Source organism: Oryctolagus cuniculus, chromosome 9 (genome assembly GCF_964237555.1).
Source record: "Oryctolagus cuniculus chromosome 9, mOryCun1.1, whole genome shotgun sequence".
NCBI lineage: Eukaryota > Metazoa > Chordata > Mammalia > Lagomorpha > Leporidae > Oryctolagus > Oryctolagus cuniculus.
Genome location: NC_091440.1, coordinates 99349706 through 99373409, shown reverse-complemented (window position 1 = coordinate 99373409; position 23704 = coordinate 99349706). Strand labels below are relative to the sequence as shown.

General features: G+C 54.1%; 1 protein-coding gene and 1 long non-coding RNA gene across 3 annotated transcripts in view; one reads left to right on the top strand and one right to left on the bottom strand.

Moving 5' to 3' along the window:
* Window positions 1-17032, bottom strand: part of WNT5B (Wnt family member 5B) — a 139076-nt gene extending 122044 nt beyond the window's left edge. Inside the window, exons 1-2 of one of the 2 annotated variants that reach the window (XM_070049278.1) lie at window positions 16430-16974; window positions 10630-10719 (exon numbers count right to left, since the gene is read on the bottom strand). The gene's annotated coding sequence lies outside the window, so the exon portion shown is untranslated. Of the gene's footprint in view, window positions 1-10629; window positions 10720-16429 lie in introns of both variants that reach the window. The other variant, XM_008259814.4, reaches the window with a different exon arrangement.
* On the top strand, window positions 155-21587 carry LOC138843852 (uncharacterized). Its single transcript, XR_011378955.1, has 3 exons — window positions 155-15382; window positions 15536-15595; window positions 21357-21587. It is a non-coding gene; the product is annotated as an uncharacterized lncRNA (long non-coding RNA).
* Window positions 21588-23704: the final 2117 nt, after the last annotated feature.

The following is a 23704-nucleotide window of genomic DNA, read 5'->3' as shown; positions in this document are numbered from 1 at the left end:
ATACCCTGAGAGGCAGCAGATGACGGCTCAAGCACTTAGGTCCCTACTACCCACATGGCCGACCTGGATGGAGCTCAAGGCTCTTGACTTCGGCCCGGCCCAGCCTTGGCTGTTGTGGGCATCTAGGGAATAAATCAGTGGATGGAAGATCCCTTTCTTTCTTTTTTTAAATTTTTTTTTTTTTATTTGACAGGTAGAGTTATAGACAGTGAGAGAGAGACAGAGAGAAAGGTCTTCCTTCCATTGGTTTACTCTCCAAATGACCGCTTTGGCTGGCGCTACGCTGATCAGAAGTCAGGAGCCAGGTGCTTCTTCCTGGTCTCCCATGTGGGTGCAGGGCCCAAGAACTTAGGCCATCCTCCACTGCCCTCCCGGGCCACAGCAGAGAGCTGGACTGGAAGAGGAGCAACCGGGACTAGAACCAGCGCCCATATGGGATGCCGGCACCACAGGTGGAGGATTAACCAAGTGAGCCATGGCGTCGGCCCCAGAAGATCACTTTTTGTCTCTCTGTCTCTCAAATAAAATAAGAAAATAAATAAAACATTTCAAAGGGACCATGTGTAGGCGCATCATGGTCAAATTTCCAAAAAAATATATAAAATCATAAAAGTAAAGGTGGAGAGAACATATTATGTACAGAGAACAATGATTTTCTTAAAAAAGAAAGTGACAGAGAGAGAGAGAGAGATCTGCTATCCACTGGTTCACCCCCAAATGCCCACTACAGCCAGGGCTGGGCCAGGATGAAGCTAGAATTCAGGAACTCCATCTGGGTCTCTCCTGTGGATGACAGGAACCCAAGAACTCCAGCAATCATCCACTGCCTCCCAGGTACCTTCACAGGAAGCTGGATCAGGAGGGCACAGTAGCTGAGGCTCAAACCATGCACTCTGATATGGAATGTGGCATTCCAGGTAGCAGCTTTACTGCACAATGTACAACCCTCAACTAATTTTTTTTAAAAAGATTTATTTATTTACTTGAGAGGCAAAGTTACAGACAAAGAGAGAGACAGACAGTGAGAGAGGTCTTCCATCCACTAGTTCACTTCCTAAATGGTCACAACAACCAGAGCTGGGCTGATCTGAAACCAGGAGCCAGAGTCTCCCATGTGGGTGCAGGGACCCAGGCTCTTGGGCCATCCTCTACTGCTTTCCCAGGCCATCAGCAGGGAGCTGGATGGGAAGTGGAGCAGTCAGGACTTGAACTGGCATCTATATGGGATGCTGGCGCCATAGGTGGATGCTCAACCCACTACGCCATATCGCCAGCCCCCCACAATTAAATTTAATCTAAGATATTAAATTCAATTTCTGGGGTCAAAAATACATTAGGTGAAAATTCCATCAGGAATAAGATACTGTAGCAACATTAATTTCCTGTTGATAATTGTCCTATGCTTAAATATAATGTTAACATTAAGGGAAACCAAGTGAAGAGTATACAAAAATTTTCTGTATTTTCTTTTTCAAAATCTTTATTTATGTGAGAGGCAGAGACACAGACAGACACAGACACAGACAGAAAGATAGACCTCCCATCCACTGATTCACTTCCCAAATGCCCACAACAGCCAGGGCTGGAGTAGGCCAAAGCCAGGAGCTAAGAACTCAGTCCAAGTCACCCACAAAGGTAGCAGGGACTCAACAACTTGAGTTGTTTATGAATCAAAATCCAGAATAACCCAAATGCCCATTAAAAGTGAATAGACAGGCCGACACCGCGGCTCACTAGGCTAATCCTTCGCCTGCGGCCTGGTTCTAGTCCTGATTGGGGTGCCGGATTCTGTCCTAGTTGCTCCTCTTGCAGTCCAGCTCTCTGCTGTGGCCCAGGAGGGCAGTGGAGGATGGCCCAGGTGCTTGGGCCCTGCACCCGCATGGGAGACCAGGAGGAAGCACCTGGCTCCTGGCTTCGGATCGGCACAGTGTGCCGGCCGTAGCGGTCATTTGGGGGGTGAACCAACGGAAGGAAGACCTTTCTCTCTCTCTCTCTCTCTCACTGTCTAACTCTGCTTGTCAAAAAATAAATAAATAAAAATTAAAAAAGTGAATAGACAAATTGTGGTAATAAAAAGGAATAAACTACTGATACATCAACATGGATAAATCTCATAGATATTATGCCTAGTGAAAAGAAGTCAAACACCAAAAAGGTGAAGGCCAAGAAACTTGGCAAAATTCTGCTTGTTTGAAATTCATAAAACTAGCACAGAATAACACAAGTCCACAGTTCCCTGGTTACTGGCGCTGGGATGGGCTGGTGTGTAGCTACTGTAAGGGACTCTGGAGAGGAGCAAAAATATCTTGATTGAAGTGGTGGTTATATTTGTCCCTGTATATTTCCCTAACTACTTACCACACGTAGATTTATTGTATGTATGTTGACTATAAAGAAAAAGTAACTTGGGGCTGGCACTGGGGGGTAGTAGGCTAAGCCTCTGCCTGTGGTGCCGGCATCCCATATGGTCGCTGGCTTGAGTCCTGGATGCTCCACTTCTGATCCAGCTCTCTGTTATGGCCTGGGAAAGCAGTAGAAGATGGCCCAATGCTTGGGCCCCTGCACCCATATGGGAGACCCAGAAACAGCTCCTGGCTCCTGGCTTTGGGTTGGTCCAGCTCTGGCCGTTGTGGTCATTTGGGGAGTGAACCAGTGGATGGAAGTCCTTTCTGTCTCTCCTTCTCTATAACTCTACCTCTCAAATAAATAAATTAAATCTTAAAAAAAAAAAAAAAAGTAACTGGCATAGCCACCATTCAGCTATGGCAATGCAGAACAGAGCGGGCAGACTACATGAACGTCTATATTTCAGCATAAGACTTTCTTGCACTGTGGAAGTTCATGCTGTATTGCAAAGCTGTCTGGTAAGGTTTCCATCAGGATTTTTTTAAAAAGATTTATTTTATTTATTTGAAAGGCAGAGTGATGGAGAGACAGAGAGTGATATCTTCAGCCTTGAGCCAGGAACTTCGTCTGGGTCTCCCACGGGGGAGGGACATCTTCCGCTGCTTTCCCAGGAGCATTAGGAGGAGCTGGGTGGGAGGCAGAGCAGCCAGGGCTAGAACCGGTGTTCATATGGGATGCCAGCATCCTAGGCCCAGGGATCTTGGTTCAGTTACAGTATAACAAGCTGAATATATCAAAAATGCAGTGTTTACTGAGGTCGGGTTACTGTGGAGCTGACATGTTTTGTGTAGCTTATTAATGGCCTGTTTAAGTATGGAAGCAACACCAGCTCCATCCTCTCTCCCCAGATATAGGCAAGCTTTTGATTATGTCAGCAGGACTGGGCACTGATGATTGCACAACCGTACTGTCTGTGGTTGTTGAAGGGCATAATTACAGCGAACGCCTCCTGCATGCTCTGTGCAAGCTCTGCGTTCATTTCATTTAAGTGCTTTCCATTCATTTCGTTTAATCCCCACAACAGCCCTTGAAGGATTTTCACAGATGAGGAAACAGAGGTCAGAGAGGCCAGGTCACCTGCCCAAGGTCACCTCTGTGGTGGCCACACTGACAGTGAATTTTGGAGCCAGGATTGCATCAGCACCTGTTGTGCTACAGAAGTTGATTTTTTGAAGTACTGCACATAAGAGATTAGACTTACTCTTTCATGACAAAGCTGTTTGTGTTAATGTTAATGATATTTTTATCCAGTATATTTTTCAAAGCCGAGCCAGTAAAACAGGAAGGTAGAAAAAGAAAAAAGAAAAAGCTTGCACTGCAGCTGTAGAATGTAACTTCTTTCTGATCCTTTGGGATACTATCTCACCTCACCAGACAAGCTTCTACAGAGTTTTCAAAGACTCTCTCCCAAAACAGACAAATACAAAGACAAGTGCCAGGTATGAGTCACCACTGAGTCACCTGGGGCTGTGTTTTGTCAGTGGATGTAAAGAATTCTCTGAGGGGGCCAGCTCTGTGGCACAGTGGGTAAGACCACCACCGCCTACAGTGCCAGCATCCCATGCAGGTGCTGGTTTGAGTCCTGGCTGTTTCATTTCCAATCCAGCTCCCTGTTGGTGCACCTGGGAGAGCAGAGGAAGATGGCCCAAGTGCCTGGGCCCCTGTGCCAACATGGGAGACCTAGAATAAGTTCCTGGCTCCTGGCTTTGGACAAGCCCGGCTTTGGCTGTTGTGGCCATTTGGGGAGTGAGGCAGCAGATGGAAGACCTCTCTGTCTCTCTCTTCTCTTTCAAATAAATAAATACATTTTTAAAGATTTTATTTATTTGAGAGGTGTAGTTACACACCAAGAGAGGCAGAAGCAGAGAGAGAGGTCTTCCATTCACTGGTTCACTCCCCAAATGACCACAACAGCCAGAGCTAGACTGATCTGAAGCCAGGATCCAGAATCTCCTCTGGGTCTCCCATGTGGGCACAGGGGCCCAAGCACTTGGGCCATCTTCTGCTGCTCTCCCAGGCCACAGCAGAGATCCAGATCAGAAGCGGAGCAGCCGGGACTCGAACTGGCACCAATATGAGATGATGGCATTGTAGGCACAGCCTTACCCGCTACAACACAGCGCCAGCCCCTAAATAAATAAATCTTTAAAAAGAAAAAAAAAAGAATTATCTGAGGAGCGGGCATTTAGCCTAGCAGTTAAGATGTCCACGTCTGACATCCAAGTGTCTGGGTTCGATTCCCAGCTCCAGCTCCTAACTCCAGCTTCCTGTTGGAGACCCGGTGAGACAGCAGTGATGGCTCAAGTAGTTGAGTTCCGGTCATACACATGGGAGACCTACATGGAACTCCTGGTTCTTGGCTCTGGCCCTGGCAGTTGCAGGTTTTGGGGGAGCGAACCAGAAGCTGTGTGTGTGTGTGTGTGTGTGTGCATGTATGTGTGTACGCACCTCTCAAATTGAAAAAAAAGAAGTCTCTGGGTCACATTTCCATTTTGCACATGCTCCAGGTAGGAACAGTATTGTGCACTGGTTAAAAACCACTTTCATGTGCTCCATTCACCTGATCCAAACAACTCCAGGAGGCTTACACTGTGAGTCCATTTACACACCAGGAAAGGGAGGCCTTCGGGGCTTAATTCATTTGCCCATGATGCCTGTCAGAGCAGGGGCAGGAATCCTAGGCTTCTGATATTCCCAGGAAGCTTCAGGGAAGCCAGCACAGTCCAGGGTCCAAGGGACATTTGGTGTTTGCCTGGAACTTCCCATCTCAATTTTTCAGATTTATTTATTTGAAAGGCAAAGTAAGAGACAAAGAGGCAGAGAGAGAGAGATGCCCACAACAGCCAAGGCTGGGCCAGGTCAAAGCCAGGAGCCAGGAACTCCATCTGGGTCTCTAATGTGGGTGGCAGGGACCCAAGGACTTGAGCCATCACCTGCTGCTTCCCAGGTGCATTAACGGGGAGCTGGATGGGAAGCAGAGGCTCCTGGACACAAGCCAGTGCTCTGATATGGGATGCGGGTTTTCAAGGAGCAGCTTAGCCCACTGCACTACCGCACCACCGCGCCAGCCCCAGGGCAGCACTTCTGCCACCCAGGAACGCATATTTCACCCAGGAATCCCTGGAGTCAACGACGCAATTCCAAAGGCCTGGAGCCACTGAGCTCTCTACAGCTCTTTGGTAAAAGTAGCTGCCGTATCCATGAATTTTCAGAGCTCCCTTGTCTTCTCACACAAACCACATAATAAAATGTTCAAAGCTTCCCGGCCCAACTGTAAGTGGCTATCTGAGCACCTGGCTGACAGTTTCTGCCACGTTCCTTTTGTGTCTATGAAAAGCTGGAGGCCAAGCAGGCGGTACAGGAAAGGCCACCGTCCTAATGCACACAGGTTATCACACTGAATTCTCAAAACAATCTTATGGGCTGGGCATTTTTATCCTTGATTAGAGGATGAAAAAAACCAGAGCTCAGAAAAGCTAAATAGGGGCTGGCACTTGACACAGCGGTGAAGACGATGCTAAGGATGCCTACATCCCAAATTGGAGGGTCTGGGTTTGAGTCCTGGCTCCACCCCCAATCCCAGCTACCTGCTAATGCCCACCCTGGCAAGCAGCAGTGATGGCTCAAGTGGTTGGGTCCCTGCCACCCACATGAGTACAGAAATGGGATGGAAACAGTGATATTCCCAAAGGGCAAGGAGAAGCGAAACAAGAAGAGGTGGTGAGGGGAAAATGGAGACCTTCTGGAACAGTGATAGTTCCCAGTGGTAACTTTGCCACCCGCTCTCCGGGGACACTTGGCAGCACCTGAGACATTCTCTGTTGTCATCAGTGGGAGAGGCCAGTCAAATACCTGTGACACTGGACAGCCTCCCCAGCAAAGAATTACCAGGCCCAAAACATCTATGGTGGTTAGGCTGGGCAATCTGGCCTTAGAATAGCCTCAGTGAAAAACCAAGAGGAAAAGGTGTTACACTTAGAGCAGGCATTTAGCCTAGTGGTTAAGAGATCCACATTCCACATTGGAGTGCTTGGGTTCCATGCCCAGCTCTGGCTCCTGACTCCAGCTGCCTGCTGATGCAGACCCTGGGAGGCAGAGGGGACGGCTCATATAGCCAGGTCCCTGCCATCCACATGAAAGACCTGGAGTGAGCGCCCTGCTCCTGGCTTTGGCCCCTGCACAGATCTGGCTGTTGTAGGCATTTGGGAAGTGAATCAGCAGTTGGGAGTTGTAAAAAGAAAACAGAACAGGAAAATTCGATTTTATAAAGTTTGTAGGGGCGGGCGCTGTGTATAGTGGGTAAAAGCTGCCGCCTGCAGTGCCAGCATCCCATATGGGTGCTGATTCGAGTCCTGACTGCCCCACTTCCGATCCAGTTCTCTGCTATGACCTGGGAAAGCAGTAGAAGATGGCCCAAGTGCTTGGTCCCCTGCACCCGCATGGGAGACCTGGAAGAAGCTCCTGGCTCCTGGTTTCAGATCAGCAAAGCTCTGGCCGTTGCAGCCAACTGGGGAGTGAACCAGCAGATGCAAGACCTCTCTCTCTCTCTCTGCCTCTCCTTCTCTCTCTGTGTAACTCTGACTTTCAAATAAATTAGTAAATCTTAAAAAAAAAAGTTTGTAAAACATGGAAGTTCAAAGGTTTATTTTGATGCAAAATTTTCGTTTTGAAATCTATGCATACAAAGGCATGCTGCAAAACAAATTACGTATGAAATTCAAAGTTTTTTGTACCAACATATACTGACCTTTTAATTTTATTTTCCATGAACTTTCTGAAGTGCCTCCCATGCTCAGCACCACAGAGAAAAAGCAGACAGAGAAGAGGACCAGAGATGGAGGAGGGCTGTGGCTGCCACTGGGATGGCAAGGCAGAGCTGGCTGAGGGACGCCTGAAGACAGAGGGAAGGTCCAGGCTGGCGGGAGCCAGGGGTGGAGAAAAGGCAGCCCCGTAACTGAAGGAGCCCGGTGCAGCACCCAGCAAGAAGGCAGGGGTCCAATCGCCTGGGGGATCACCCAAGGCACGCAAGCCATGGGGCTCTGCCTCCTCCCTGCCTGAGCCTGAGGCCCCTGCAGGGCTGGGAGGCAACATGATGGGAGCTTACAGGTTTCAACAGGATCCGTGCTGACTAAAGCAGGAAGATCAGTTGGGACGCTGCTCCTGTAATCCCAGGGGTTACTAAGGGAGTGAGCCAGGATGAGAAGGCCAGAAGAGGTAACCCCCAGACAGGGTTCTGCGTTGATTGTGAAATCAGACTTGGCAAGAGTCACTGACGGAGCGGATGTGGACAGTGAGAAAAGGAAAGTCAAGAGTGACTCTGGGTTCTGCTCCCAAAGGAGGGCGGTGAGAAAGCTGTGTGCACGGCAGGTCTGAGGCCAGCGCCTGTTATCCCGGGGACGGCGCTGCTTGCGCAATGGCCCGGGCAGGGCCTCCGACACAGCGACCGCAGGAGAGCAGGTCATCCCAGCACAGAGAGGGGCAGGAGCGGGCCAGGCAGAGCTGCACAGGTGCCAAGGCCCCGAGAGAGCACAGGCACAGTTCCTGAGAGTGAGCAGGCACGAGAGGAAGACGTGAGCCGTGTAAGAGTCCAGGCAGTCCTCAAAATGAACATCGGGAAGAGTCCGGAAAGGTCAAGAAAACTAGGAGAGCTGCAGCCAGTGAGGTGGAAGGGAACCAGGAGAGTGAGGTGCCCCGGAAAACCACGCATCAGAAAGAGGCAGGCGGATGGCCGGCGCCGCAGCTCATTAGGCTAATCCTCTGCCTTGCGGCGCCGGCACACCGGGTTCTAGTCCCGGTCAGGGCGCCGGATTCTGTCCCGGTTGCCCCTCTTCCAGGCCAGCTCTCTGCTGTGGCCAGGGAGTGCAGTGGAGGATGGCCCAAGTGCTTGGGCCCTGCACCCCATGGGAGACCAGGAGAAGCACCTGGCTTCTGCCATCGGATCAGCGCAGTGCACCGGCTGCAGCGCTCCGGCCGCGGCGGCCATTGGAGGATGAACCAACGGCAAAGGAAGACCTTTCTGTCTCTCTCTCTCACTGTCCACTCTGCCTGTCAAAAAAAAAAAAAAAAAAAAGAGGCAGGCAGAGCCAGCGTTGTGGCACAGCTGGGTAAGCCGTGGCTTATGATGCCGGTATCCCATATGGAGCGCCGATTTGGATCCCAGCAGCTCCCTTCCAATCCAGCTTCCTGCTAACATGCCTAGGAAGGAACAGATGGTCCACATGGGAGACCTGGATGTAGCTCCTGGGTCCGGGCTTCCGCCTGGCCCAGGCCTGGCTGTTGTGGTCATTTGGGGAGGGAACCAGTGGAGGGACGATCTCTCTCCTTCTCTCTCTGACATTCTACCTTTTTTTTTTTTTTTTAATAAAGATATATTTATTTTAAAGTCAGAGTTAGAGAGTAGGAAAGACAGAGCGAGATGTTCTATCCTCTGGTTCTCTCCCCAGATGGCCACAATGGCTAGGGTTGGGCCAGGCTGAAGCCAGGAGTCCAGAGTTTCCTCTGGGTCTCCCATGTGGGTGCAGGGACCTAAGCACTCGGGCCATCTTCTGTTGCTTTCCCAGGCCGTTATCAGAGAGCTGGACTTAACGCAGAGCAGCCGGGACACAAACCGGCGCCCACGTGGGATGACAGCCTGCCAAGCAATGGTTTTATCCAACTTTGCCACAATGCTGGCCCTAGACACTCTGCCTTTTAAATATAAATGAATCTTCAGAGAAAAGGAGGCAACTGGACACCTCTTTCCTATTAGTTCATTTCTAGTTATATTCAGCAAGGGTAAATGGCCACAGCTGCAGGGCAACCTTGAGGCCCCAGGGAGGAGTGGGAGACGGCGCCAGTGGTCTGGAATGACCACCGAGCAAGGTGGATCAGCACAGCTGCCTTCATGATGGCTGGGTGCCTGCAATGCAGGGCGCTGGGGATGCCAGATCCTCCCCACCAACCCTCCGTATGATGGCAGACACAGTGGCAAACATCCTCCTGGCAATGGCAGCACCTGAGGCTCCAGCCTAAGTCACAGTCTGCTCAGGCCTTTGCGCCCAGATGGCTTCCCTGGCTTCCTGCTCTTTTTGCCTGTTCTCTCTACACCGCATTCCCAAACCACCTTCTCTGTGCGGGACTACAAGACGAGTCCTGGGCACAAGGTCTGGAGAGTACAAGCCCTGGGGTTTTCAAATACTGCACAATTGCTCTGTGCGTATACAGGTTGAATATCCCTAACATAACAATCCAAAATGCTCCAAAATTTCAGACTTGGGGTTGTCAGATTAGAGAGGTTCAACAGATAAAATCTATACAAATATTTCCAGCACCTGAAAAAAATCTGAAATCAGAAACACTTCTGGTCCCAGGTATGCGGTGTAAGGGTCACTAGGACTGTAGCTGAAGTTGTCAGGACAAAGGTTCCCAAAGTGGAGGAACCACATCTTCAGTCCCAGCACCTGGGGCATGCCTGAATCCACATCTGCCACATGAACAGTCCAGTCACCCAGAGACCCACCAAGGGTGGCGCACTCATCAGGCGAAACGGCCTGTCGCCAGCAAGGAACGTGTTACACAGTGGCAGAGTTCAGTGCCCCGAGGTCAATAATCAGAGACATTTATTGGGCAACTCTGGAGCCCAGACACTGTACAGACGGTGTCTGAGCTCTGAGGAAGGCGTACAGAGCAAGACAGACCAACGAATCGGCAGCCAGAGGTCCGGGCTCTGGAGGACTCCGACAGGAACAGAGGGTGCCCGTGTGGTGGCCATCCCCAGGCAGGGCCTCTTGAGAAACTAGGACCTGAAGGAGGGGGTGGGGCCATAGCAGCCCTGAGAGGGGACAGGGGCTGCCCAGGCAGAAGGGCACAGGTACAAAAGCCCTGCGTATCAGGAGTGCAGTGTGAGTCTGGGTTGCCTTTAAGTTGCAGGGGAGGTAAGAAGGGGATTCTCGGGAAAACACCCAGTGACTACCAGAAATGATGGACAGAAGCTGTAGGGGAGAGGCACCCACTGCGCACAGAAAAGAACCTGTAGTGGGCAGCAGGGTCCCGCTTGTCTGCTGGAGGGCCCTTGCCTGATGAGCAGCCCGGCACCCAGGGCTTTGGCAGGGCTGGCTCAGGGGGTATAAATGTCCGAATGCAAACACCTTGAGCGGGAAGCACACCAGAAGTTGGCCACAGGGGTCTGCCAATACCCTCCAACCCCCACCCCCTGTGTTTTCAGCCCTCACTCCTCTCACCCACCTGCTTGGCTCCAGGTGCACCTGAGGCTGAGACTCAGCGTCTGGCTCGTCACGTATACTGCCCTGTCTCACAGCAGCAGGTAGACCTGGCCTAGGGGAGAACACTGTGAAATCTCATCTTCCCCCAGGGATTTAAAGCTGAGATTACTTGTGACTTTATAGAGCTACACTAAAGGGGGAGAGAGAGAGAGAGAGAGAGAGAGAGAGAGAGAGAGAGAGAGAGAACGAACACATTAAGATTCTGAGTGATTTCTAAGCCCAGGGGATGACTACCATTTGCTTAACCAGAACAACAGCCACAACTGATGGGGTCAGCAGTATGCCCTCTCCCCTTCTGGACAGCCAGACCTGAATATCTGTTCTCTCCCTGGCATTGCACAAACCTCCCTTCCCCTCAATGCAATGATCAGAAGGACTTCTGTGCCTGACTGGACACCAGCAATGTTCATGAGGATCATTTCCTCCAAGAACCAGTGACATAAGCAGCCTGCAGCTGGGGACAGGTCCCCAAGGGCTGTCAGTGGTCCTGCGATCAGACCCCAGCAATCTCTGCATAACAGAGTCCTGCAGAGCCCCCAGCACTGGCTATGTGCTTGCCACACCCTGATCTCCCCTCCAAGGCACAGCACCACAGGACACGGCCCAGAGTTAGTGTTTCCAGTGTCCTACGGGCGGTAAGTGTGGGCAGGCACACCCTGCACTGAACACCCTGGCCTGGCCTCTGCAGCCTTAGCTTGCCGGGGGCACTCACCCACAGAGCATCCTGACAGTACGATGTAGAACACCCCACCTCTCATTCACCAGCTCCTGCTGAAGCGATTTGTATTTTTTTTAAAATTGTTATTATTTATTGGAGGCTCTGTGTGTGTGTGTGTGTGTGTGTGTATGAGCTCCTATCTAATGGTTAACTCCTTAAATGCCTACAGTAGCCAGAATTGGGCTGGGGCCAGAGTCAGTGGCCAATAACTCAATCCAGGTCCCCACAGTAGTGGCAGGGATCCAAGAACTGGAGCCATCACCTGCTGTCTCCCAGGGTCTGCATTGGCAAGAAGGTGGAATCAGAAGCGGAGCCAGGACTCAAACTCAGACACCCTGATATGAAAAGTGAGCATCCCGAGTGGCATCTTGACCCCTGTGACAAATACCCACCTTCCTGTGTGTGATCGTCCAGTCCTAAACTTACACACAGAATCTCTTGAAAGGGTCAATGACCTTCACTGCAGGTCTCATAGCCCAAACAAGATTTCTACGAAGCATTTAGTAATTCACTACTCAAATTTTCCCAGGAGAAACAGCTCATATGGGTGACGCATGTAACTGTTATGAGTCCACAACAGGGGCCCACTGCACCCCAGGCTCCTCTTCTCTGGGGCACGATCACCAGCCTCTTACCCGTGGCCATCATGGATTAGGTCTGGGGAAAAGCACCTCCGGGGTGAGACCCAGGAGCACTACAAGGGCAGGCAGAGCACCAGCAACAGGGACTGGGAGCGCAGCGCAGCTCTGCAGCTCTTACCTTAAATGCAGGGCTTACTTGCCCAAGACAAGAGGACGAGGGAGACCCAGCAGCAGACGGGATGGCCACACCACAGCCACGGTGGGGGAACACTCAGTGTCTTTCTGCTATGTTACATTTTTCACTCCCCTCAGTAGGCCTCTGACCATCGACCATGTGCAGACTCTCCAGGGGCTTTGGGGGCTACAGCTGGTAAACCAGGAACTTTCTGATCTACTGCCTTTTTCTAACCCAAGCACAGCTATTGCTGTAGTAGGCTAGGTAGATGGAACCTTCCAGGAGTGGGCATCTCTGGGCCTCAAAGAAGCTACCAAGAGGACAGAGGCTGTAACCCCGTTTAAGAATAGACTTGGTGCCTCCCTCCAGGAAACTCAGGCACCAGCCCCAGAGTCACTGGTGCAGGAGACAGAGCCCGGCCATGATCCCTGGGGACACCGGCTAACCACAGAGTCCCCTGCCAGGCTGGAGCCCAATGCCAGGAGCACAACCTGGGCCCCCAGCACGAAGCCTGCCTGCAAGCCCTGGAGTGGTGAGACGGTAACTGTGAGAGCACCAGGCCCAGGCTGCCCCTCCGGTGTGAAGGCAGAGCTGCATCACCAAACCTGAGCAGGGTGGCAGATCCATAGCATAGACATTATCAAACCTGCGTGGGCTGGGTGGTTGGAACTGGAAAGGGCCCCCAAGGCAACAGACTCCAATGTCCTCACTCTATAGGAGCCAGAGCCAGGGGTGATCATCATGCACACCTCGCCTCCCCCAATCCCAAATCAGAAGACCCTCTCCAGCAAAACCCCAAGGAGAGACAGCAAGGAACATTGGGAGCGGGAGAGGCCTTTGGGTCTCTGTAGGTTTGAGGTGCAAAGAAAGACATTCTGAAAACATCTCCATGCCCCTTTAAGGGCTGTTAATGATTACAGTCAGGACAGCCCCCAACTGGCCACTGGACCCAGCTGTGCCAGTGTCTGGAAGGATTAGAGGAGTCTCCCCCACTACCACATCAGGCTCCAAATCGCCCGGGAGGAAGCACGGCTGGGAAGAAAGCCACACGGGTGGAGAAGCAGGGAGGAGAGACACCAACTTTAGAACGTCTCGAAGAGGATTCGTGCAGCACAAAAAGAGCAGACTGCAGCCACAGGGGCCAGAGAAGTCAGGAAACCCTGCGGCAGCAGCCAGCCCAGCGGGAGACCGCCAGCCAGTGGGTCACACTGGAATGAAGGGGGTGGAGGTTTAAATTTAGCCAGGTAAACAGAGCTGGCAGGGGTGGGGCGGCTGGCCCGGCAGGGCAGAGAGGAGCAGAGCAATCACCTGCTCTGGGGAGCCCAGGGAAAAGTCCAGTGAAATCCAGCCAGGACAGAACCAGACAGCGGAGGGGCAGGAGATGCACGGGAGGCCGTTTTGACTTCCACAGGGGGCTCAGAGGAAAAACTACCCGGCCTTTCGTCTTTAGCACAGTATCCACGCCTAAGCCCTCTGCTGGACTTTTCTGGATTCCTGGATACAGGTGCAGACACTGAGCAGAAGCCGCCCAAGGACGCCCTTGAGTGAGCTCCCCAGCGCTCTCATCACTGGGGGACTTGTTTGTCTATTGCTGGTTGAGGTCCTGGGAGACCAGAGGGAGTTACAAAAGCCACCACCAACTACCACCACAGCTGAAAGCACTGGGGGTGGCGCTCAGGTGGATTCTGCAGGCCTGCTGAGAAGATGAAGGAGCCAGAGAGAACAAAATGTCTATCATGGGCGAGAAAGCTTTTATGGACTGCCTGCCTTCCATCTCAGAGCGATGACGATGACTCTGTGTACACTTGTCCCTCTGTGCCACAGCTGCCAGGCTGGGGCAGTCCTGGACCCAGCAGAACTATCCTGGAAGCACACCCTAGAGCAGACCCTTGCGGTTCTCTGCCCTTAAGAAACACAGCAGGGGCCAGCGCTGTGGCGTAGTAGGGGAAGGCCGCCACCTGCAGTGCCAGCATCCCATGTGGTCACTGGTTCGAGACCCAGCTGCTCCACTTCTGATCCAGCTCTCTACTATGATCTGGGAAAGCAGTGGAAGATGGCCCAACTGCTTGGGCCCCTGCACGCACGTGGGAGACCCAGAAGAAGCTCCTGGCTGCAGATCTGCCCAGCTCTGGATGTTGAGGTCATCTGGGGAGTGAACCAGCGGATGGAAGCTCTCTCTCTGCCTCTCCTCTCTGTAACTCTGCCTTTCAAGTAAATAAATAAATTCTAAAAGCAGCAGCAGCAGCAGCAGCAGCAGCACAGCTAATGGAACACCTTCACTGAAGCAAGAGGAGGGGAACACACAGCTGAGGGACAACTCCAGATTTTTCCTTTCCACAACACTTGGCTCCCAGCAATTTGGGGCATAGCCTTTTAATTTACACTTTTCACATGGAAGAAAATTTTACAAGAGGATTGGTGCAAGCCAGTAAGATGCTCTTGGAGATGTTACAACCACCCAACGCACTCAACAGGGCCTGGCTGCAGACATCGCCGGCAAACACTTATACACGCCCCCACCCTCCTTCAGTCGTGCACACACGGCAGCTACCAGAGCTGGGGCTCCCGGTGGAATGCAGCCGGCAGCTCCTCCAGCAGGCAGACCCCACAGTGTGCACATGCCTGCTGTCTGTCTGTGTGCAGAGAAAGGAAAGGACAGGCAGGTGTCTCACGGCTTCTCCGCACCATTTATTCACCCGCAGGCTGTCGTCTTAGGGCACCCCCCCTCCATGGCTCTGGGGTCAGCGCCACCTCTATCTGTCAGGAAGGACCTCTGGCTTAAAATACGTCTCTCCTTGGGCTCTGGCACTTGACACCACCAGGAAGATCCCCGGGTCACGTCGCCCCTCTCACACCTCTGCAGAAGAAGTCTCTCTCAGCACTGCCTCTCCTGGCCAGGAGACTGGCTGCCTCCTCCTCGCTATTTATAACCACACATCTTCAGTGTCAGAGAGAGAACAGACACTATTTTGAAATGGAGGAAAGCCACCACTCAGCCTTGCACCTTAAGAGGTCGTTGTGTTTGCCAGGACTGGTTTGAGAGCCTGGACAGGCATGTGGGTGCAAGCTTGGGGCCTGGCATCCATTCGGCTGTCTTGCCTTTGAGATGTGGATCTTCCACCTGAGTCAGATGTGGAGCCGCCTGCGCGCAGGCAGGGTTCTCTAGCTTTCTGGGGGTGCACCTGCTGCTCCGAGAGCCAGCCACAGATGGGGTACCCTAAGCTTCCACCCATGTGTCCAGGTGAGCGCTGGCATCTAGCCACCCACACCTGCAGCTCCCATACTGACGGCCTGGGCACGGATGTCCCATCACACGTCTGGGGAATGGGCACATCCTTGGCGACTGGGAGCGGTTCGGAGAACTGGCAACCCGACCGCACCCTTCCTCCCCCAGGTACCTGGCTGAACTCTGCTCAGGGTGCTGGGGATCGAACGCTGTGGCCAAGGGCTCCAGGTAAGGAGTAGCGAAGAAACCCCCAGTTAAAGTGAGCGCAAACCGCCCCTCGCACTAGGCGGAGTAGCCGACGGGGACCTGAGCACCCTCAGCTTCCCCGCCCGAAAAACAGAACCCATCATTCCCCACGCACACTGGTTCGCTCTCTCGCAACGACGATGCGCTGCACGCAAACGTCCAGGAGATGTGGCTGTGACGAACGGGCTTAGCCAAACATCCTCGGGAGCGCCACGAGAAGAGGGAAAGAGGTCCCTCACCGCGCTCCCACTCGGGTTGCACAAGGCAGCGGAGCAGGGGGCGCTGAGAGAGCGCAAAGCTCGGCCCCCTTCGCCTCTACCTGCTCGGGCCTCGGCACCGAACCAGCCCCTCTGGTGTGGACCCGACCCAGCCAGCGAGGCCAGCGAGTCGCCCAAGGGCTCAACCCAGCCTCGGGCAGTGTTCCGGGCCAGGAGCTCCGGGTCCAGCCCTGGTCGCCTGCCTCCGGGACGGGAAAGCGGCGCGAGCCACCGCGCCCTACCTGCCCGCGCCGGGAGCGCGCCCTCGGCGCTGCGCGCTCGCTGGAGGCGCCAGGCGGCCCAGCTTTGTTCGCAGCCGGGCGGGGGTAACTCCCTTCACCTTTGCGCCCCCTTCCCGCCACCTGACCCGGCTGCCCAGCAGCCCTCGCCGCCTAGCAGCGCCGCCTCTCCTCCGGGAGGGCAGGGCCGGCGCCCGACCCCCGGTCCTCGGCTCTGGCAGGCGAGAGGGCAGCGCGAAGCCGGAGGGGCGCGAGCAGTGGCGGCGGCGGAGGCCCCGCGGCCCGCGCGGCTCCCGCCCGCCGCTGCAGGGGGCGCTTACCTGGGTGTCCCGCCGCTGGTCCGCTCCGCCGGCCAGGCGCTGGCAGCGCCCGGCTCCGCAGGGTCTGCCGGGCACCGCGGCGCCGGGAGGCGCGGCCCGCAGGGGCCCTGCCCCACCGGTGGGGCCCGGGGCAGCTCCTGCCCGCTCCTCTCAGCGCGCGGGCCGCTCGGGCCGCCGCACCGGACTCTTCATCCGCGGCCGGGGCGCAGGGCTGGCGGCACTGGCGGGCGTGCCCCGCTCCGGGCGTCCCGCCGAGGCGTCTGCCCGGCCCCCCAGACGCCCAGTCCGAGCAGTCTCGGCCCTCCGACTCTGCGCTCCCCCTGCCGCTGGGAGGGCTCCCTGTTCCGCGCCGGAGACCCCCGAGCCGGGCCGGCAGGGGGTCGGGGTGCGCAGCCTGAGGCAGGCCCTGGGCCCCGGGCGCGGGGTCGAGCCGCCGCCGGCGGCCGTCGCCGAGCTGCGCGCTACTCTCCTGGGCTCGGGACCCGAGGAAGTTTCGGCCCCGAGTTGGCTGCGGGGCGGGAGGCGGCAGAGGCTCGGAGTGCAGGGGCCGGCGCTGGGCGAGCGGATCCCGGGGGCTCCGCCGCCTCCGCCCCGCCTCCTGCGCCTCCTCCCCGCCCCCGGCAGCCGCGCCGGCCCCCAACTCGCTCCTTCCCACCGGCCGAGCCCGCGACGCCCTCCGAGGGCCCCTCCCAGGCGCTGGGACCGTGACCTCCGCACCTGCCTCCCGCCGCGCGCGCTCGCCGGTCTCCCGGCCCCTGGGCCCGGCGGGTCCCGCTCCCTGATGCGGGTACCAGGCCCCCTCACCCGCGCTACACTCCTACCGCCGTCCTCTCCCGGGGCTCCACTCCAGCCTCCTATAGGACCCGCGGTACCCACCCGGGGGTTGGGGCCCCTGGGGCGCCTGCCCACCCTGGGGCCAGGGCGCGGAGAAGGAAGAGTTACCGAGTCCCCCTGGGGGTGTTTTCGCGCGGTTCGTCCTCCTGTGAATCCCCAGAGAAGCGAAGTGACCCGGGGACTGCTCTTGCCACTTTACACACCCGCTCACTCCCGCCTCGTCCTGGCCCCCAGCACAGACCCACGGGGTGGGGGGTGGGCTGGGAAACCTGCCGCGGGAAAGTGCGCGAGTGGAACTTGTCGGCTCTCGACTCTCAACTGTCGTGGGTGAATTCTTCTCCTGATCTTTTGTGTGGAAAACTGAGGCACAGAAGAGCCCAGCTCGTAGTCGCCCAAAGGTTAGGAGTCCAGCGTTTGCCCTCAGTCAGACCCAAGTTCAGGTACTTTGACTGCAGTAGGAGGCCTGTTGGTAGTGCTGCCTCACAGCACACCTGGGGGAGTCGAAGGGAGCTAGCCAGGGTCTCCAGGGAGGCAGAACCAGACCCCAGCAGCAGGCAGCAACCAAGAGCGGCCAGTCCGGCTGGAGGCCTGCCCTCCAACTGCCTTTGCCTTTAATTTCTGGAAACCCCGGTTGCTTCTCTGGGAGAGCAGGCTGCCCTGCTGCAGAAGGTGCCTTTGAATGCAGTGAGGGCAAAAACAATAGCGATAATCAAAGGCTTTGCCTTTTCTTAATTAGTCACCAGACAAGGTGACAGCCACCCCCTTTCAGGGGGAAGGGGCAGCCGTGGGCAATAAGGGGCTATTGTCCTCTGGATTCTACAATAAGGAGAGTGAGAGCTATTTTAGCAAGTGTCTGGATAATTAGAAGACAAGGCTGTCTTGGAGTTGGGCTGTCTTGGAGCAACTTGCCCCACCTCCACATGCGGGGGTGGGGGGGTGGGGGGTGGTGGTGGTGGTGAGAGCAGGTCCTGCAGCCTGGTGGGTACTGGCTGTAGTTGGGAGGGGTGCTGCTTTCGCTGAAGGGAACTAGTGCAAGGCTTTATCTCTGGGGACAGATGAGACAAGGAGTAGAGATGGTCTGAAGCAGGCATAAAAGCTTTGAATCCACTTTGTCTAATTACCAAATAAGTTCAGCATAAAGCATCAGTTGTGGGTTTAGGGTCCTAGTGGGAGGTCAAGGGAAAGCGACCTGGATCATTCCAGAACGCATCCTGGGAGAATCTGCGGATCACTTCACACACACATTGGTTGCACCCTTAACACAGCAAGGCGACCTGAGACCAGTTCCCACCTGCAGGAAACTTCAAGTCTAAAAGAACAGGTGTGGGGAGACAGCGCCTCTCTCCTGTGAAGTCCAAAATGAGCATGGCTGACTTTGCTGTTCCCAAGCCAGCAAGCCAGGAGGAGAGCAGGTGACCGAGGACAGTGGCCCTGGCACTGTCCTGCAAGTTCTCCATCTTCCACTGTGTCCAAGATGAGGCAAAACTGTGGCACATGGGGAAACAGGGGAGCTGCAATGACCCTCCCACCCCACCCTGGAAGGAGCTTATGACTTAGCAGCTGGGAAACCATTTGAAGCAGGAGATGCAGAGCCACGGGCTGGATCCCAAGGCCATAGCTTGGGGCCCCGAGCTGCTGCAGAGTCTACCTCCAGCTCTGGAGGTGAGGCTGATGTGCGTGACTGCTGCCTGGGGTCTCTGGGCTCATCTCCCAAATACAGCATAACCAATCTGGCATTTGTGATTCAAAAGGCAGGAGGAGGGGGCTGGTGCTGTGGCTCACTAGGTTAATGCTCCGCCTGCGGCCCCGGCATCCCATATGGGTGGCGGTTCTAGTCCCGGTGGCTCCTCTTCCAGGCCAGCTCTCTGCTGTGGCCCGGGAAGGCAGTGGAGGATGGCCCAAGTGCTTGGGCCCTGCCCCACACGGGAGACCAAGAAGAAGCACCTGGCTCCTGGCTTCGGATCAGCGCAGCTCAGGCCGTTGCAGCCATCTGGGGAGTGAACCAGCGGATGGAAGGCTTCTCTCTGTTTCTCTCTCTCTCACTGTCTATAACTCTACCTGTCAAATTAAAAAAAAAAAAAAAAGGCAGAAGGAGGATGAAAGAGAAGAGGAAGAAGGAGGGAAGGGTGTGGAAAAGGAAGATGAAAGAAGAGAAGAGGGGAAAAGGCTATTTGGCCTCATGGACGTGTTTGAGGATTCCTGCTCCATTCATTGCACACACTGTTACCCTGTCCTGTTCATGCCTGCACAGGCCACCTCCTACACCAGAAAGCCAATGGTGACTTTCCTGTGGGGGGAACACATGGGGCTGACCTCTAGCTCTCTGGCAGGGGCCTCGTGGGTCAACAGTCCCCCTTCACCATCCCAGAGGTTCCGGTAACTCTGCTGTCCCAGCTGCTGCTGGTGGCGGGGGAAGGCTTTTGCAGCAGGCGCTCCTCCATTCCATCTGGTCTGCAAAGGGTTTATTTGGGATGCACTGAGAGTTTCTTGGGGTATCAGCCTGATGAGCCTTCCAAGGCCAGAACAAGGCTGAGAGGCAGAGTGAGCCCCGTTTGATCCCAGCTGCATGCGTAAGCACTTGAGTCCTAATGCCTGTGTTACTCAGCGTTTACTGTGTGTGTTCTGGATGCAACGTAGAAATCACTGTTTATCTAAGAATGAGGGCTTAACAAAGTGGATAGGATCTGCACCAAATTCCCAGAGATCATCTGTACATTACCCCATGCCTGCCCCCCCCCCACATTCACTGTAGCTGAGATGATGTGGGACGTCGGATCAGGGGGATTCTAAAAGCTGAAGGCCGCAGTGCAGCTGGGAGAAATCCATGCTATGTGAGTTCTCATCGGGTTTTGCTGTTTACCTGTGGGGGTAAGTTCACAATGAGAGGCTAGGAACAGGAAGAAATGTGCCTTAAAGCAGAAGGAGGACTAAGTGACTGACAATTTCTGAGACCTGAGCGGTGCCTAGATCTTCTCAGTTTATAAACGCCCTTTCTGGGGCTGGTGCTGTGGCATGATGGTAAGGCCACCACCTGCAGTGCCAGCATCCCGTATGGGCGCCGGTTCGAGTCTCAGCGGCTCCACTTCCGATCCAGCTCTCTGCTATGGCTTGGGAAAACAGTGAAAGATGGCCCAAGTTCTTGGGCCCCTGCACCCGCGTGGGAGACCCGGAAGAAGCTCTTGGCTCCTGGGTTCAGATCAGCCCATCTCCAGCCATTGTGTCCATTTGGGGATGAATCAGTGGATGGAAGACCTCTCTCTCTCTCTCTCTCTCTCTCTCCTCTCTCCTCTCTCCTCTCTCCTTTCTCTCTGCCTCTGCTTCTCTGTAACTCTGCCTTCTAACTAACTAACTAAATAAATCTTTTTTAAAAATTGATTTATTTGAGAGAGAGAGAGCAAGGGAGCATTCCTATCCTCTGTTTCTCCCCAGATGCCTGCAGCAGCTGGGACTGGGCCCAGAGCTGGAACTCCATCCAGGTCTCCAGTGTGGCTGGCAGAGACCCAACTGCTTGAGCCGTCACCTGCTTCCCTGGGTCTTCATTGGCAGGAAAGTGGAATCAGGAGCCAGAGCCAGAGTTGGGAATCAAAACGAGGTTCTTCAGTATGGAATGTGGGCATCTCAAACGCTAGGCCAGATGCCTGCCTCTAAATCATTTAATTATTACTTCAAGTAGACATGACTGGATTTTTTGTCTGTTGGATCTAATTTAGTCTCCATTTTTGAGCTCCTGGATTCTAATCCCTACTTTTTCTCCTAAGAGAAAACAAAGCCCTGAGTTGTTTCCTTAAAGAATTACGTCTTTCCAAATGTCTAGAATAGAGCAGCTGAAGATGTCACTGAAAACTGGCAAAATCTGCAGACACTGGCAGATGCGGATGGGATGATTTCCTACATTTCATCGATATTACCTTTCAGGGCCCACAGAGAGAACATGGGAGGTGTCAATGGATGGGGCCAATTAACAAACTGCTCAGGGACCAGTGCTGTGGCGCCGCAGGCAAAGCTGTCCCCTGCAGTGTCAGCATCCCATGTGGGTGCCGGTTTGAGTCCAAGCCACTCAACTTTCTATCCATCTCCCTGTTAATGCACCTAGGAAAGCAGTGAAGAATGGCCCAAATGCTTGGGGCCCTGCACCTGTGTGGGAGACTTGAAGAAGCTCCTGGCTCCTGGCTTCAGATCTGCTCAGCTCTGGCCATTGTGGCCATTTATAGACTGAACCAGCAGATGGAAGACCCCTCTCTCTTTCTCTGCCTCTGCCTCCCCTTCTCTGTAACTCTGCCTTTCAAATAAATAAATAAATAAATATTTTAAAAAAGAAAAGAAACTCACGTATTTGGATAAAAATGAGGTACTATTTGGAATTGTGCTTGACAAGAAACGTGATTTCCCTTGGAGACCCTAACAGCCCCCTCCCCAAAGCCTTTCCCTGCTCGGAGCTTGACTTGAAGCGCCGTGCTGCACGGGGGATGCTGCAGACGACACAGACAGGGCCCTGCTCCCGGGAGCCTTGTTTGCATGGAAAGGCCAGGCCATAAGCACACAGAAACAGAGCAGAGGGCAGACGCCCCTGTCCTGCACCCCAGACGCCAAGGCCCTGCAGAGGTTCTCTCCTGGTCTTCCCGAGGTGCTGTCTCCTCTGCGCAGGTCGCGTGGCCCTCTCTGGGTCTCAGTGTCCTGACCTGTAAAGAGTGGGAGCTTGGCTCAGTGATCCCCAGGACCGGGGCAGCGTCTGCTCTGGCAGACATCAGAGAACCTGGGGTCACGTTCCAGCTCCGCTCCCAATTCCAGCTTCCTGCTCATGCACACCCAGGAGGAAACAGGTGATGACTCCAGTGCTTGGGTCCTGCCAGTCATGTGGGAGACTCAGATGGAGTTCTCGACTCCTAGCTCTGGTCTGACCCAGCACCAGCTGTAACAGGTATTTGGGAAGTGAACTACTAGATGGAAGACTCTCTTTCTCTCTCTCTCTCAAGTAGATAAATAAGCAAATAAACAATAATAAAAATCCTCAAAACAAGATGCATCCATCAGGGCTGAAGGGTGGTGCTGCAGGTTAAGCCACTGCCTGTGACACTGGCAGCCCCTATATGTGATGGTTTGCTTGGCTTCCGATCCAGCTCCGTGCTCATGTACCCAGGAAGACGACGGAAGATGACCTGGTTTCCTGCCACCCATCGGGGAGAGCTGGATGGAGTTCCTGGCTCCTGGCTTCAGCTTGGCCAATCCCCAGCAGTTTTTTTTTTTGTTTTTTGTTTTTTTTTGTTTGTTTGTTTGTTTGTTTGTTTTTGGTGGTGGGGAATGAACCAGCTGATAGAAAATGGATCTCTCTCTCTCTCTTTCTCTCTCTCCCCCTGTCTTTCAATTAGAAATAAATAAATCCTTAAAAAGTGCATCCATCGTGGAGTCAAAGAGGGATTGGAGAAAGATAGAGGTTTGATGGGAGCCCATGAATTTAACTTCATGTACATTTGGTTTTGAGTGTCAGTGGAGGCATTCAAGTGTTGACAGCAAGAAATAGGGAACTGGAAGGAGGGTCAGAGGTCAGGGGGCTGGAGCTGCAGTTTCAGGGAGCGGAGCTGATAAATGAGAGAGGCAGCCGCCAGGGCCGGGCGGGCTGGGCAGGCCTGGCCTTAGCAGGAGATAACCCCTACAAGTTTAACAGAGGGAGGAGGAGCTACGGGGCACAGGAGGGGCACCGAGGTCAAGTTTTGCACCATCAGGGAGTGAGGACATGCCTCAGTGGCTCTGTGGTCAGAAAGGCTCTGAGCAAAACCTGTGCCCCTGCCGGGAGGCCGCTGGTGCCCAGCTCTGGGCACGCTGTGAGGACGGCGGACACCCAGGGAGACCAAGCAGCAGCACTTCCAGGAAGCGGCCCCTCCGGGAGCCCTGGTGTGTCCTCTGGCCGGGGTGGGGGAGCCTCCGGGGTGAGGTCTGGCCATGGTGGCACCAGAGGGTGTCTCAAGGCTATTCGCTCCCAAATATAAGGGCACTTTCAAAAGCCTGTGGAGAACAGGATTAAAATATAAGTTTATTTTGGACCCAAATTTTTGAAATCCATGCATCTGTGGGCTCTTCAGAAAGTTTGTGGAAAAATGTCCATCATGAAAAAAAATGCATGGGTTTCAAAATCGTTTGCACTCAACTAACTTATCTTTTTTAACAAAAAAAAAAAAGTTTAAAATGTGTTTATTGTTGATTTCTTCAAACATCAGAGAGACAGAGAGTTCTTATCCACTAGTTCACTCCCCAAATGATTGCAATGACAGAAGTTAGCAGCCAGGAACTCCGTCCGGGTCTCTTGTGTGGATGGCCGGGACCCAACTACTTGGGTGTGCATTAGCAGGAAACTAGGACTGGGAGTGGAGCCGGGACTCCTCCCAGGCATTTGAATGTGGGATGCAGGTGTCCCAGCTGGGGCCAAGGTCAAACACCCACCCCTAC